Genomic DNA, 12,310 nt, shown 5'->3' with positions numbered 1-12,310 from the left:
GAGAGAGAGAGAGAGAGAGAGAGAGAGAGAGAGAGAGAGAGAGAGAGCTCTTTAGGTTGGTCTTTTAGGTGTTTTGGTCATCACTAAGGAAAAGTAACTTTAATAATACTCAATGTATACCTTTTCTGGAAATGTACCCCATATTCAAGTCAACATATCATGAGGGGATGGGGGAATCCCTGCCCTGGATTCTGTTGTCCTCTGCTTGTCTGTCTAATCCGGGGAGATAGAGCTTTCAGAATTTTGAACAAACAAGAATGCAGATGACTTTGATTCCCCCTCTTTGCTGTCCCACACTGAGCTGTTGTTCTTAAGTTTCTTGGAGGATTGCCACAGGAACTTCCTTAGGAAATCTGATAATTCCCTGACATTATCAGGACTGTGTCAAAGACGTGGCTGAAGCATGGTGCGGTGCCCACCGTGGAAGACTGTGAGAAAGTCCCACTCCACTCCACGTGACAGGGGAAGCCGTAGACTCTGAGCACCTTGTCACATCTCTGCATTTCTTTTTTTCAGCAACAAAAAGTGACTGTCATTTTTTCTATCTTTCTTTCCTAAAAAAAAAAAAAAAAGCACAGTTTGTTTGTTTTTGTTTGTTTGTGATAATGTCTGTCACAGTCCAAGTGTGACGATCAGAGGGTGACCTGAGAAAGTCAGTTCTCCTACCATGTGTGTCCTGGGGATTGAGTTTGGGTCATCTGTAGACAGCAGGCACTTTTACTTGCTTGCTATTTTCCAGCTAGAGTTTAATTGCCTTTTCCTTTTCCCACCTGAGAAAGGAGAAAAATGCACACACATGCGCGCACATGCACATGCACACATACAAATATGCACACACGTCTATGTACATACAGATACACACAACTATAAATATGCTCACACATATATGTGAACACACATATGCATATATACATAAATCTGTACACACATATAAATATGCTCACAGATATTACATATGTGTATACACATATATGCACACACATTACACCTATGTAGACACATATACACACACATAACATGCAGATATATACACACATTCATATATACACATATATATGCACATGATATACAAACACAAAAATGCACATATATGTACACACATACATATATATACACATATACATACACATGTTGATGGACACACACATATGAATGTACACATACATACATATATGTACTAGATTCTCACTTCATCTCTTTTGCATTTTTCCCTTGAATTTTTCCCAGTAACATATTATTATTGATATTTCATAATTTTGTTATATGTTTTATGTGTTATATGTATTATATGGTTTCAAATTCTTTGTAGGATATTTTTGATGTATAAAAATCATGCATGAATCAAATTTGTTACAAGAATAACTGCAAGATGAGGCATAGGGTTTGTTCTTCATTTGAGAGAAAATTATGAGGTCAGATTTATTGTATAGAGGGAATGCATAGTTGGGTACTGGTGCTGTATGCCTATAATCCTGGCATCTAGGAGATGAAGGCAGACAGTATGTCAGGAGTTCAAGGCTAGGTTACTCTGCATGGTGATGGCTTTGTTAGCCTATATGTTTCCAAAGTCTAGTTTAACCTTTGATTACAGATCAAAAAGCTTCTACCTATGGTTGTTATTGGATATGGACATTTGAGAAAAATATAGGCAGGTGGGCTATTTTGAGACAAAACATAAGAGAAAACATTGAGACATGTAGATTTTCTACTCAAATGAGTTTTGAAACAAATCATATTTAGTGTGTGTGTGTTCGCCACCTGCTTAGCCATCTTGACCCTCAGATGAATTTTTTTTTAAAAGATTTATTTATTTTATTTATGAGTACACTGTAGCTGTCTTCAGACACACCAGAAGAGGGCATTGAATCTCATTACGGATGGTTGTGAGCCACCATGTGGTTGCTGGGATTTGAACTCAGGACCTCTGGAAGAGCAGTCAGTGCTCTTAACCACTGAGCCATCTCTCCAGCCCCTCAGATGAATTCTTAATAGCAAAATTTCACAACTATTGTGTCCTTCTCCTTAAATGTGTTAGCACATTATGTATTTCTGCTATTTTTCCAGTCTAGACTCAGGTAACCATTGGCTGCCCTTCCTCTGCCTATTTAGCTGAGTTATTCAGTGGCCTTAACATCAGTGGTACTTAATGCGATTGTTATATACACTAATTATATACACATAGCATGCAGATCTGTTTATCGTACACCATACAGTTCAGGATACACGAGTTAGCCGCATAACCTCTGGATCAACTTGTGATCTGGGAGGGAGTGGAAAGAGAGATTTAACAATTTTAGTCTTCCTCAGTAAAAAACAAGAGTCAGATCTTTTGAATGCTGGGATCGTCGAGGGTAAAGGCAGCACTGGATCAGGCAGAAACCGCATCGGCGAAAAGTGAGATTCTGAAGATGTCTTAATAGATGTCTTAATAACGTGACAGCAATCCTGAGTCTAAGCCTAATGTTCTCATTAAGTGTGAACTGACTCAGAACGTGCAGGTTATCCTTAGCATCAGCCCAAAGTGGGAATTTGTGATGGGTTTTTAGGGAAAGTGACAAACCCTGGTACTGGAAATAGGCATATAGAAGGAGCTGTAGGCATTGCCAGGGAGTCTCTAGTGGTATTTACATGTTGGAGGCTGGGTGAAAGAGTATTCATTCAAGAGTTCATGTTTAAGCAGGGTCTCCAGCTACTCTTTCCAAATGACTAAGGCCAATAATCAACTTAAAATACCAAATGCAGCCAGGTGTGGTGGTGCGCACCTTTAATCCCAGCACTTGGCAGGCAGAAACAGGTGGATTTCTGTGAGTTTTAGGCCAGCCAAACCTACATAGGGAATTCCAGGCCAGACAGAGCTACATAGAGGGACCGTGACTCCAACAAATCAAACCAAACCAAACCAAACCAAACCAAACCAAACCAAACCAAACCAAACCAAACCAAACCAAACCAACCTACAAAATGAAAATACAAAATATACTTCTTATTCTTTTTGGGTGCCTGGGATAGCCTGGAACATTTCGCCCTCCTGAGTGTTAGCTCCCCTTGTCCTCTTTGAAGCCAAGGTCAAAATGTCCATTCTTTCTGTATTTTATCCCCCTGGTCTCCAGGAATTCCTCAATAATGAAGCAAAGCAGTTATTTCTGTTCACTAGCACCAGAGACAATGGGAGGGATAGTGTTTATAATGGAGTCTGTTTTTTTTTTTTTTTGCTTGATTTCCACTGCATTTTATTTTTGTCTTTCTGTTTCTGTGAAGCTCTGGTGTGTGGGAACTGGACTCCAGTCCTCTGAAAGGGCAGCCATTACTCTTAACCACCGAGCCTCTCTCCAGCCCGCCACTGCATTTTAAAGAAGAGAATTAAAAGGCATGTAAAGTATCTTAAGGATACTGAGTAGTTTAATTAAGATTCACTGTAATTTCATTTTAATAATCTCAACTGTGGTATGCGTCATTAGTTTCCTATTAGTTTCCTTATTACGGTTATATTGTTTTATAAAGCAGAGCTATTAAAATTAATGTTCTACAACATAAAGGATAATTAGTTTATCGTAGTCTTTAATGGCTCCAGAAAGATTACTTTCTGTAAAACTATTCTTTGACTTCTGTGTTTTAGCTCCAAGCCTGGAATTCTGTTATCGTGGAAAAAGAAGATTCTGTTCAAATAGTTTTGTTTGGCTTCAAGCATTTTCTATTGGTCATTTGCGGCCGCAAACACAGCATCATCCAGATTTCACTCTGGTCCTCAGGCTGGAGCAACGGGAAGGAGGAGTGGAGCCTGACAAGAAGGTAATAATTGCAGTGGGTCTTGGCTGCCACTAGATGTCCTCATGTGGATGCTCTGTCTGTCCTAAAGACTGGGGTCCAGGCCATCCCAAAAGCTATTGCCTGTAGGTGGAATATATTCTTCTAGCTGGGCTTCTTGTCTGGCCTCAGTGGGAAAGGATGCTCCTAGCCTCACAGAGACTTGATGTGTGAGGGTGCAGGCTACCAAGGTGGGGCTCATCCACTCAGAGAAGGAGGGGATGGAGGGGGAAAGATTGTGGGAGGGGGTGACTGGCAGCTCACAACCACCTGCAACTCCAATTCCATGGAATCTAACTCCCTCTTCTGGTCTGTGTAGGCAGCAGGTGCTCATTGGTACACATACACAAATGCAGGCAAAATAGCCATACACATAAAATACTAATACTATTCCATTCATATTTCTTTTATCTTATGTGCATGATTGTTCAGCCTGTGTATGCATATGGGCACCACGTGTGTGCAGTGCCTGATAAAGTCAGAAGGCTTTAGATCCCCCATAATTGGAGTTATAGATGGCTGTGAGCTGCCATGTGAGTGTGGGATACTAAACCTGGGTCCTCTGGAAGAGCAGTCAGTGTTCTTAACCAATGAGCTGTCTCTCCAGCCTCCATCCATCAATTTTCGATATAAAATAAATATTATTAATCTTCTTACTTAAAATATGAACTTGATGAAAAGCTTTTGGTGTTAGAATATTAGAACAGAAATCATGTCACAAGGATTAGACCCTGTATTTAAAAGGATTAACTGAATATATTCTCTTGAATTTGAGATTATGCAATCTTGTTGAATGTTGACTTAGAATTTTGTGATGTGTCACTCATAATGCCACATAGGAAAAATATAGGTGTGAGGGTTTGTATATGCTCAGCCCAGGGAGTGACACTATTAAAGGGTGTGGCCTTGCTGGAGTGGGTGTGGCCTTGCTGGAGTAGGTGTGGCCCTATTGGTAGCTGCATCACTGTGGGTGGGTGTGGACTTTGTCCTAGCTTCCTGGAAGCCAGTCTTTCACTAGCAGCCTTTAGGTGAAGATGTAGAACTCTCAGCTCCTCCTGTACCATGCCTGCCTGGATGCTGTCATGTTCCCACCTTGATGATAATGGACTGAATCTCTAAACCTGTAAGCCAGCCCCAATTAAATGGTGTCCCTTATAAGACTTGACTTGGTCATGGTATCTGTTCACAGTAGTAAAACCCTGACTAAGTCAACTGGAATGCCAAAATTAAGTCATAATTTTTTTTTTTTTAAAGAAAGAATCCATATTTTGAGAACCACTTTCATGACAGTTTGGTCTCAACGAGGAAGAAAAAGACACAAGTGAATCTTTGTTTTCTCAGTGCAAAATGATCTTTGAGAAACTGACATTTGGACAAACTTGGAGAATGGTAATGATTGGAGGGGATTGACAAGGGCTGCGATTGTTCCTTAGAAACAGGGGCAAAATTCTGTAGTAGAAAAGGTGAAGTTTGGTATTCCTGGGCCATAATATCGAAGGTACTGAGTGAAGATAGTAAGTCTGTCCAAGAGGGAAAAGGTGATAATTAGAAATAACCACTTGGAGGGCTGGCGAGATGGCTTGGCTCTGAAGAGCACTGGTTGTTCTTTCAGAGGATACAGGTTCAATTTCCAGCAACCACACAGCAGCTCACAGCTGTCTGTAACTCCAGTTCTACCATGTCCAACACCCTCATACAGACACCCATTGTCTTAGCCAGGGTTTGTATTTCTGCACAAAACATCATGACCAAGAAGCAAGTTGGGAAGGAAAGGGTTTATTCAACTTACACTTCCACACTGCTGTTCATCAGCAAATGAAGTCAGGACTGGAACTCACACAGGGTAGGAACTTGGAGGCAGGAGCTGACGCAGAGGCCATGGAGGGATGCTGCTTACTGGCTTGCTTCCCCTGGTTTGCTCAGCTTGCTTTCTTATAGAACCCAAGACTACCAGCCCAGGGATGGCACCACCCACAATGTACTGGGCCCTCTTGCCTTGATCACTAATTGAGAAAATGCCTTACAGCTGGATCTCATGGAGGCATTTCCTCAAGGGAGGCTCCTTTCTCTGTGATAACTCCAGCTTGTGTCAAGTTGACACACAAAACCAGTCAGTACATTCATACAGGCAAAACACAATGCATGTGAAGAAAAAATAAATCTGAAGACTGGTAGGAATGAAAAGTAGTATGGCCAACTTGAAATCCGGGCCTAGGGGTTCCTCCAGCACCAAGCTCCAAGGAGCCTCAGTAACTCTGCTCCTGAGTGTTTGCCCAAGAGAAACAAAAACACATGTCTACACGAAGTCCCCCACTTGAATGTCTGTAGCAGCATTTTCTGTCACAGCCTGAGAGCATAACAGTGTGGGTATTCATCAGTGGATAGTAAGAGGTGGTATAGCAATACAGTGTGAGAGCCTTTCACCCAGGAAGAGAAAGAAATAGATATGGGCTATGCCCAACACAGAAAAACCTTGAAAATACCAGATTGAGTATAAGCTGCCAGTCATAGAGGACCACACACCAGATGTCTGTGTGTGGAGCAACTAGAACAGGCTTGTCTATGGAAGAGGAAGTAGATTAACGCTTGCTGAGAGCTGCCAGAGAGGGAAGAATTGAAGGAGCTGTGGCCAATCAATTGCGGTGTTGCTTAGGTTCCCCCACCCCCACCCCGCCTCAAATTTACACAAACTAAGACCATGTGTGAAGAGAGAGACACAGTTGGAAACATGCTTGCACGAGATTGGCAAGCTTATGAGGTGTTTTCTTGATTTATGATTGCTGTGGGAGGAGCTAGCCCACTGTGGGTGGTGGCACTGTTAGTATTCTGTCTAAACTCCACCTCCACAGTTACCTGGCAACAGCCAGGTAGGCCTGCCCACTATAAAAGGGGCTGCTCGCCCCCTCCTCGCTCTCTTGATCCGTTGATCCCTTGTCTGCAGCTTCTCTCTGTCCCCTCTCCCCTCCCCCTTCCATTTCCCCTCTCTCCACATGGTCATGGCCGTCCTCTACTCCTCTACTTCTTTGCGCTCTCTCTTTCTCTCTCTCTCTCTGCCTCTGCTACCCTCCTGGCTCCCCTCCCCATGCCCTGAATAAACTCTATTCTCTGCTATACCATCGTGTGGCTGGTCCCTGAGGGGGAAGAGATGTCTCAGCATGGGCCCCTGAGACATTCCCTTCCATCATTGGTCTCCTTCCAATCATTTCAGCCACTCCTAGGCATTCGGGTGGTCCTGGGTACTAAGAAAGCAGGGTGAGAAGGCATGGGGAACAGGCCAATTATTGGAGCCGCCTGCACCCATGGACCAACCGGGTTCTCCTGAAAGGGGGGCTGGAAATGAAGAAAGGGCCAAAAGGGCGAGAGAAAGATGAAGCCAAGACAAGGTTCTCTGATCAAAGCTCAAAGTTTAATGTTCAGCTCTTCAATTTAAAGGGAAAGCCCTACCAAACCCCTTCTTGTTTCAGCCAGAGATGGGTACAGGAACCCATCCTTAGTCACAGCCAGAGATGTCTCAAGGCAAGCTCAGCGGGCAGTTTATTCTTTTAAGTTCCTGTAGCAAGCTGTACTGCAGCCAAGGTGGGTAACTCCACCTAGGTCCTATTACTTGATCTAGTGTGGTAAACAAGGTCTTTCAGGCCTGCTCAAGGCTGGGGGGAGGGCACAAACTATCAGTGATCCTCCGTGGATCCTTCAGCTCCTGCCTCCAGGTTCCTGCCCTGTTTGAACTCTTTCCCTGGCTTCCCTTTATGAAGGACTATAAGCTGTGAGGTAAAACAACCCCCTTCCTCCCCAACTTGCTTTGGTCACGGTCTTTATCACAGTAATAGAAAGTAAACTGAAGACAGTACTCTCAAAATATTTTTACCTAATCTATACCCCGTTGTTGGAAATGAGAAACATGTATTATATAGCATAGTAAATTTTAAAAACTAATGCAGACAATTTAAAGTGATGAAAGAAACTGAGAAAGAAAAGGCTATTGGGAGAAGAGTAAGTCAGAGTGGGATGAAATAAATAAATAATAATAATAATAATACCAGCACACCTGGTAGACAATAATGTGAATGACAAGGACAGGCTATGGGTCATTGTCCCTCTTTCTTGGTTGTTGAATCTTGCATTGTGACACATCCTTGCTATCTGCCTGGCAGGGTGTAGGCTTTGCTTGGGGAACATGTTGGTTTTGTTTCTTTAGAAATATTTTTAGATGTATTTATTTTACCTTGTGTATGTGGATGTTTTGCCTGCATGTATGCATGTACACCGTGTGCATGCCTGCCTGTTGGATCTTCTGGGGTTATGGATGGTGACGAAACACCCTGTGGGGTTTCGGGATTGAATCCGAGTCACCTGCAAGAGCAAGTGCTCTTGCACTCTGAGCCACCTTCCAGCCTTGTCGCTTCCCTGTCTGATGTGGTGCTTCCAGTCTGGTTTCTACGTCCACCAACACAGACATGTCTATGACGTTTCCCCTCCATGCCTTTGTGTGGTTATGCACACACACACACTGCACACGCTCACACACAGAAACAGTTCCGGTGATTCTCATGTTCTCAGGCTGGTCAATGGTTAACTGACCTCTCCTGGCAATTAAAATTTTAATTCATCGGAAGCTCCTGGAAACTTGTTAGCCAGGATGTAGAAAACTGAGACAAAGTGTGGTCAGTCCCTTCTTAAGAATTCAGCTGGTTACGCCTTCTATAGAAGCTTGTCCCCCAGGCATGGCGGCTCTGGGCTGTTGAAGGATTTCAGCGTGTGGGGTTTTAATCTTTCAGATTGTGATTTCGGAGATTTTAGAACTCAGGGATTTTGATCTTTCCTAACCTCAAGATTTCAGGATTTGTGACTTTTAGGGTTTTAAGGTATTCAGGGTCTTAGAGAGTTTGGGAATTCAGGTGCTACCATTTGGGATTGTGACTGGCACCAGTGCCACACCAAGTCCTCATGTGCTCCCAGAACACGGACCCTTATTGCCTCAGCTGCAGCTGCTCCTTTTACACCGTCTGTTCTCAACCTCCCAGCAGCACTCCTGGGATCAGGCATTTAAATGCATGGGAATTTGGATGAGGGAAGACATTCAATACACAAAGATAGCATCTGCCTTTATCCTTGTGTACAAATTAAGACAGATCAAAGAGGTCTAGAAATCATGGCATATGCATAGGATTTGAAAGAAGCAAGGCAGCTTGGCTTGGAAACCTGTACACACACACACACCCACACACACACCCACCCACCCCCCCACACACACACCACACACACACATACACCACACACACCACACACACACCCCACACCCCCTCCCACACACACCACACACACACACACACACCACACACACACACTCATACACACCCACAAAAGGGGACTCAGTAGAGTGGCCTATAGGCTGCTGTCCAGGTAGTTCAACAATGGCTGTCTCCTGACAGAAAAGTCAAGAATGTGGTAATTGTTCAGTGTGTAAGAGACTCGACGTCTCTCTCAGTTGTCCCAATCTGGTGCTGGAGTCCTAGAGGATTCCTAGAGAGCTGCTGATCTTCAGTCTATGTTGTAATCCTGAAGACGTGGGTGCCTCAGCAGCAGGATAGATGAACTTGCCAAGTGAGAGTGAGGGCCATCAGGCAAAAAGCAAACATCCTTTTTCTGTGCCCTTTTATGTGGGCTGACACCCAAAAGATATGACCCAGGTTTATGATGGTTCTTCCCCACCCAATCCCATCCAATGGAGAAATCCCTCACTGCTGTGCTCAGCTGCCTGGGTTTTAGTTGATTCCAGGTGTGGTGAAGTTGACAACCAAGATTATCTGTCATATTTGGTGACTCTAGACTGTGTCAAGTTGACAATAGGGACTCACTAGCAGAGAAGGACAGGGACAAGGGTTTGTCAGTTGAACAAGTTTGTTGGTAGGAAGCAATCTGGAGCCTCAGACAGGATAGTTCTAGGCTTGCTGTTTTTGTGAGTGACTTCTCTTGTTTTCTTGTTTTTTTTTCTTTTGATTTATTTTGTATACAGCATTCTGCCTGCATATATGCCTGTATGCCAGGAGAGGGCGCCGTATCTCATTATAGATGGTTGTGAGCCACCTTGTGGTTGCTGGGAATTGAGCTCAGGACTTCTGGAAGAGTAACCCGTGCTCTTAATCTCTGGGCCATCTCTCCAGCCCAAATGGGTTTTCTTTCCTTCTTTTTTAAATCTACTATGAGAGTGACTTCTCCTAAGCCAGGCATTTTAGCACTTGGCTAAAGACTGTCACTGCTGTTACAATAAGAAGTTGGCCGATGTGCTCTTATTTTGCAGTTACAGTCAACTTTCTTCCTGTGGGTTATTACTTCGTTTATGATTTCTTTGTATCTTTTCCAACTGGATGGCAGATCAGCAGAATCCACTTTGTGAATAGCTGCCAGTCCTTTTACCTCCTTTGTAAAATTCAGAAGGCATTGCTCATGAGTGGGCCATTCTTGGAGATGCTAGCCTCAAGTTTAGCAGCCACAGGGGCAACAATCAGGACAAGCAAACCCAAAATGTCCTGCCTTTCTACTTCTGATTATATTTCCAGGGATAATCAGTACTTGCTTAGTTTGAAGTAGCCTGGTATTATATAATACCTGGTGTTACAGCTGGAACACAGCCTGGTATTATATAAGAAAATTCTAAAAATCTTCCTAACCCCAGGGAGTTTCTGAAATATTTCTGAAGCAGCGAAGTGCTGTATAGAATTTAGGTGCAAAGTTTCTACTATAATGCAAAAGATATTGGCTGGAATTCTTTTTGTTTTCCCCCTTTAAAATGATATGTATGTGTGTGGGTATCTGTATGTGAGTTGCAGTGCTCACAGAGGCCAGAAGAGGGCGCTTGCCTCACACAGAGCCGGAGTTACAGGAGGTTGTGAGCCAACCTCTGTGGGTACTGGGGACAGAACATGTTTTTTCTGTGAGAGCAGTACACAGTCTTAATTGCTGTCATCTCTCTAGCCTCTTGGTTGGATTTCTAGATTTATCTTCACACCTAGTTAATTAGGTAACTTCAGACCAAGTCATTTCTCAGTGTGGAGAATTAAGAGGTGGAAGAAAATGACTAAGGCTCTTTCTGATGCTGAACTCTTAGGAACTCTTAATATCTATAGCATTTCAGTTAATCTTTAACGGCCTTCACATGGCCTTACATATTAGGGTATATGTAGAGCTTGGTTCATAGCTATGAATATGAAATTTTAATTCCTCATGCCGCATGCAAAGGTTTAGAGTAGCCGGTTTTATTTTTGACTTTTCCACTTTGTGTAGAGCTATGATCCTCTAGCAACCACAAGCTACGCCCCAGCTCGACATTTAAGAACCTATTTTAATCTCTCCTGCCCACGGAGGCTAATGGACAGCCTGTGTCTGATATTTGAGATTTCCCATTCTCTCATGATCACCGAGTTTCAGATTGTCCGTTTCCAGATGTAAACAAAGGAAGAGTACTTACCTTCTTGGTTATTCTTAGAGGGATTCTTCATTTATGTTAACCGTCCTGCTTCCTTTGAGGTGGTACATTCCTCAAGAGTCACTACGACAGTGTGAGCGATGTCAGAGCCCAGAAAGGAGGCTCACTTGGATTTTTTTTTTTTTTTTTTTTTTTTGTGACATGCCGCTTTGAGGATGCATGGAGAAGTCTGGCAGGTACCGCATCAGAGAGCAGGTGCCTAGTCTCTGGAACTATGCTGTGACATGGAAAGCTGCTCCAGCTGTGCCCTTCCTCGTCTTTTATACACGTGGTCCATTGGTTCCATTCCCATCCCTGTGAAAACATATCTGACAAAAATAAACCCAAAGAAAGGGTTTATTTTGGCGCAAAGTTAAAGCATACTGTCTACCAAGGCGGGGATCCCTGGCTGCAGGATCATGACGTAGGCTGTTCACCTCTGCAGCAGGATATTCCACCACCCCGCCCCTCATCCTTTACATTTGCATAAAGCTTGGTAACTGGGGAGGAGCTAAGGTGGGAGGAGCAAAGACGAGAAGAAAAGAGGAAGAGGAAGGGGAGGGGTGAGAGGAAAGAGGAGAAAAGATGGTAAGAGATGGCCAAGTGTCTCTAGCAGTCTAAGGTAGTTAGAAATATCAAGGTTAGGTAATTGGGTTACAAACAACCCTAATTGTGTGGGAATCTTGTTATTTGAGCATTTCCAAATATATAAATCCATTGGTTAATTATTAAGCTTTAAGAGTCTCATTTCTACTGGGTACCGTGAGGATGGCGGGTATTGTCTACGGTTCAGCCCAGCTTTGTGGATGCAATGTGGTGGCTTGGCAGTGCCATCCCCCACGCTGGAGTCTCGTGAGTGCCAGAGCCGGTGTTTCTAGATAGCTAGAGTCCAGGTGTCAGCCGAGAACCAGCGGGAACCTGGCGGCTGCCCAGGATCAAGCCGGACCGGGCGCTGCTTTTTAAATATTACCTGCAACACATCTCCTCTTCTTTAGTCAGTGTAGGGTCCCAGCTCGTGGGATGTCACTGCCCACTTTTAGATTT

Source organism: Grammomys surdaster, unplaced genomic scaffold, assembly GCF_004785775.1.
Source record: "Grammomys surdaster isolate TR1022 unplaced genomic scaffold, NIH_TR_1.0 373, whole genome shotgun sequence".
Taxonomy (NCBI): Eukaryota; Metazoa; Chordata; class Mammalia; order Rodentia; family Muridae; genus Grammomys; species Grammomys surdaster.
The sequence above is the reverse complement of the archived record's forward strand: the minus strand, read 5'-3'. Positions refer to the sequence as shown.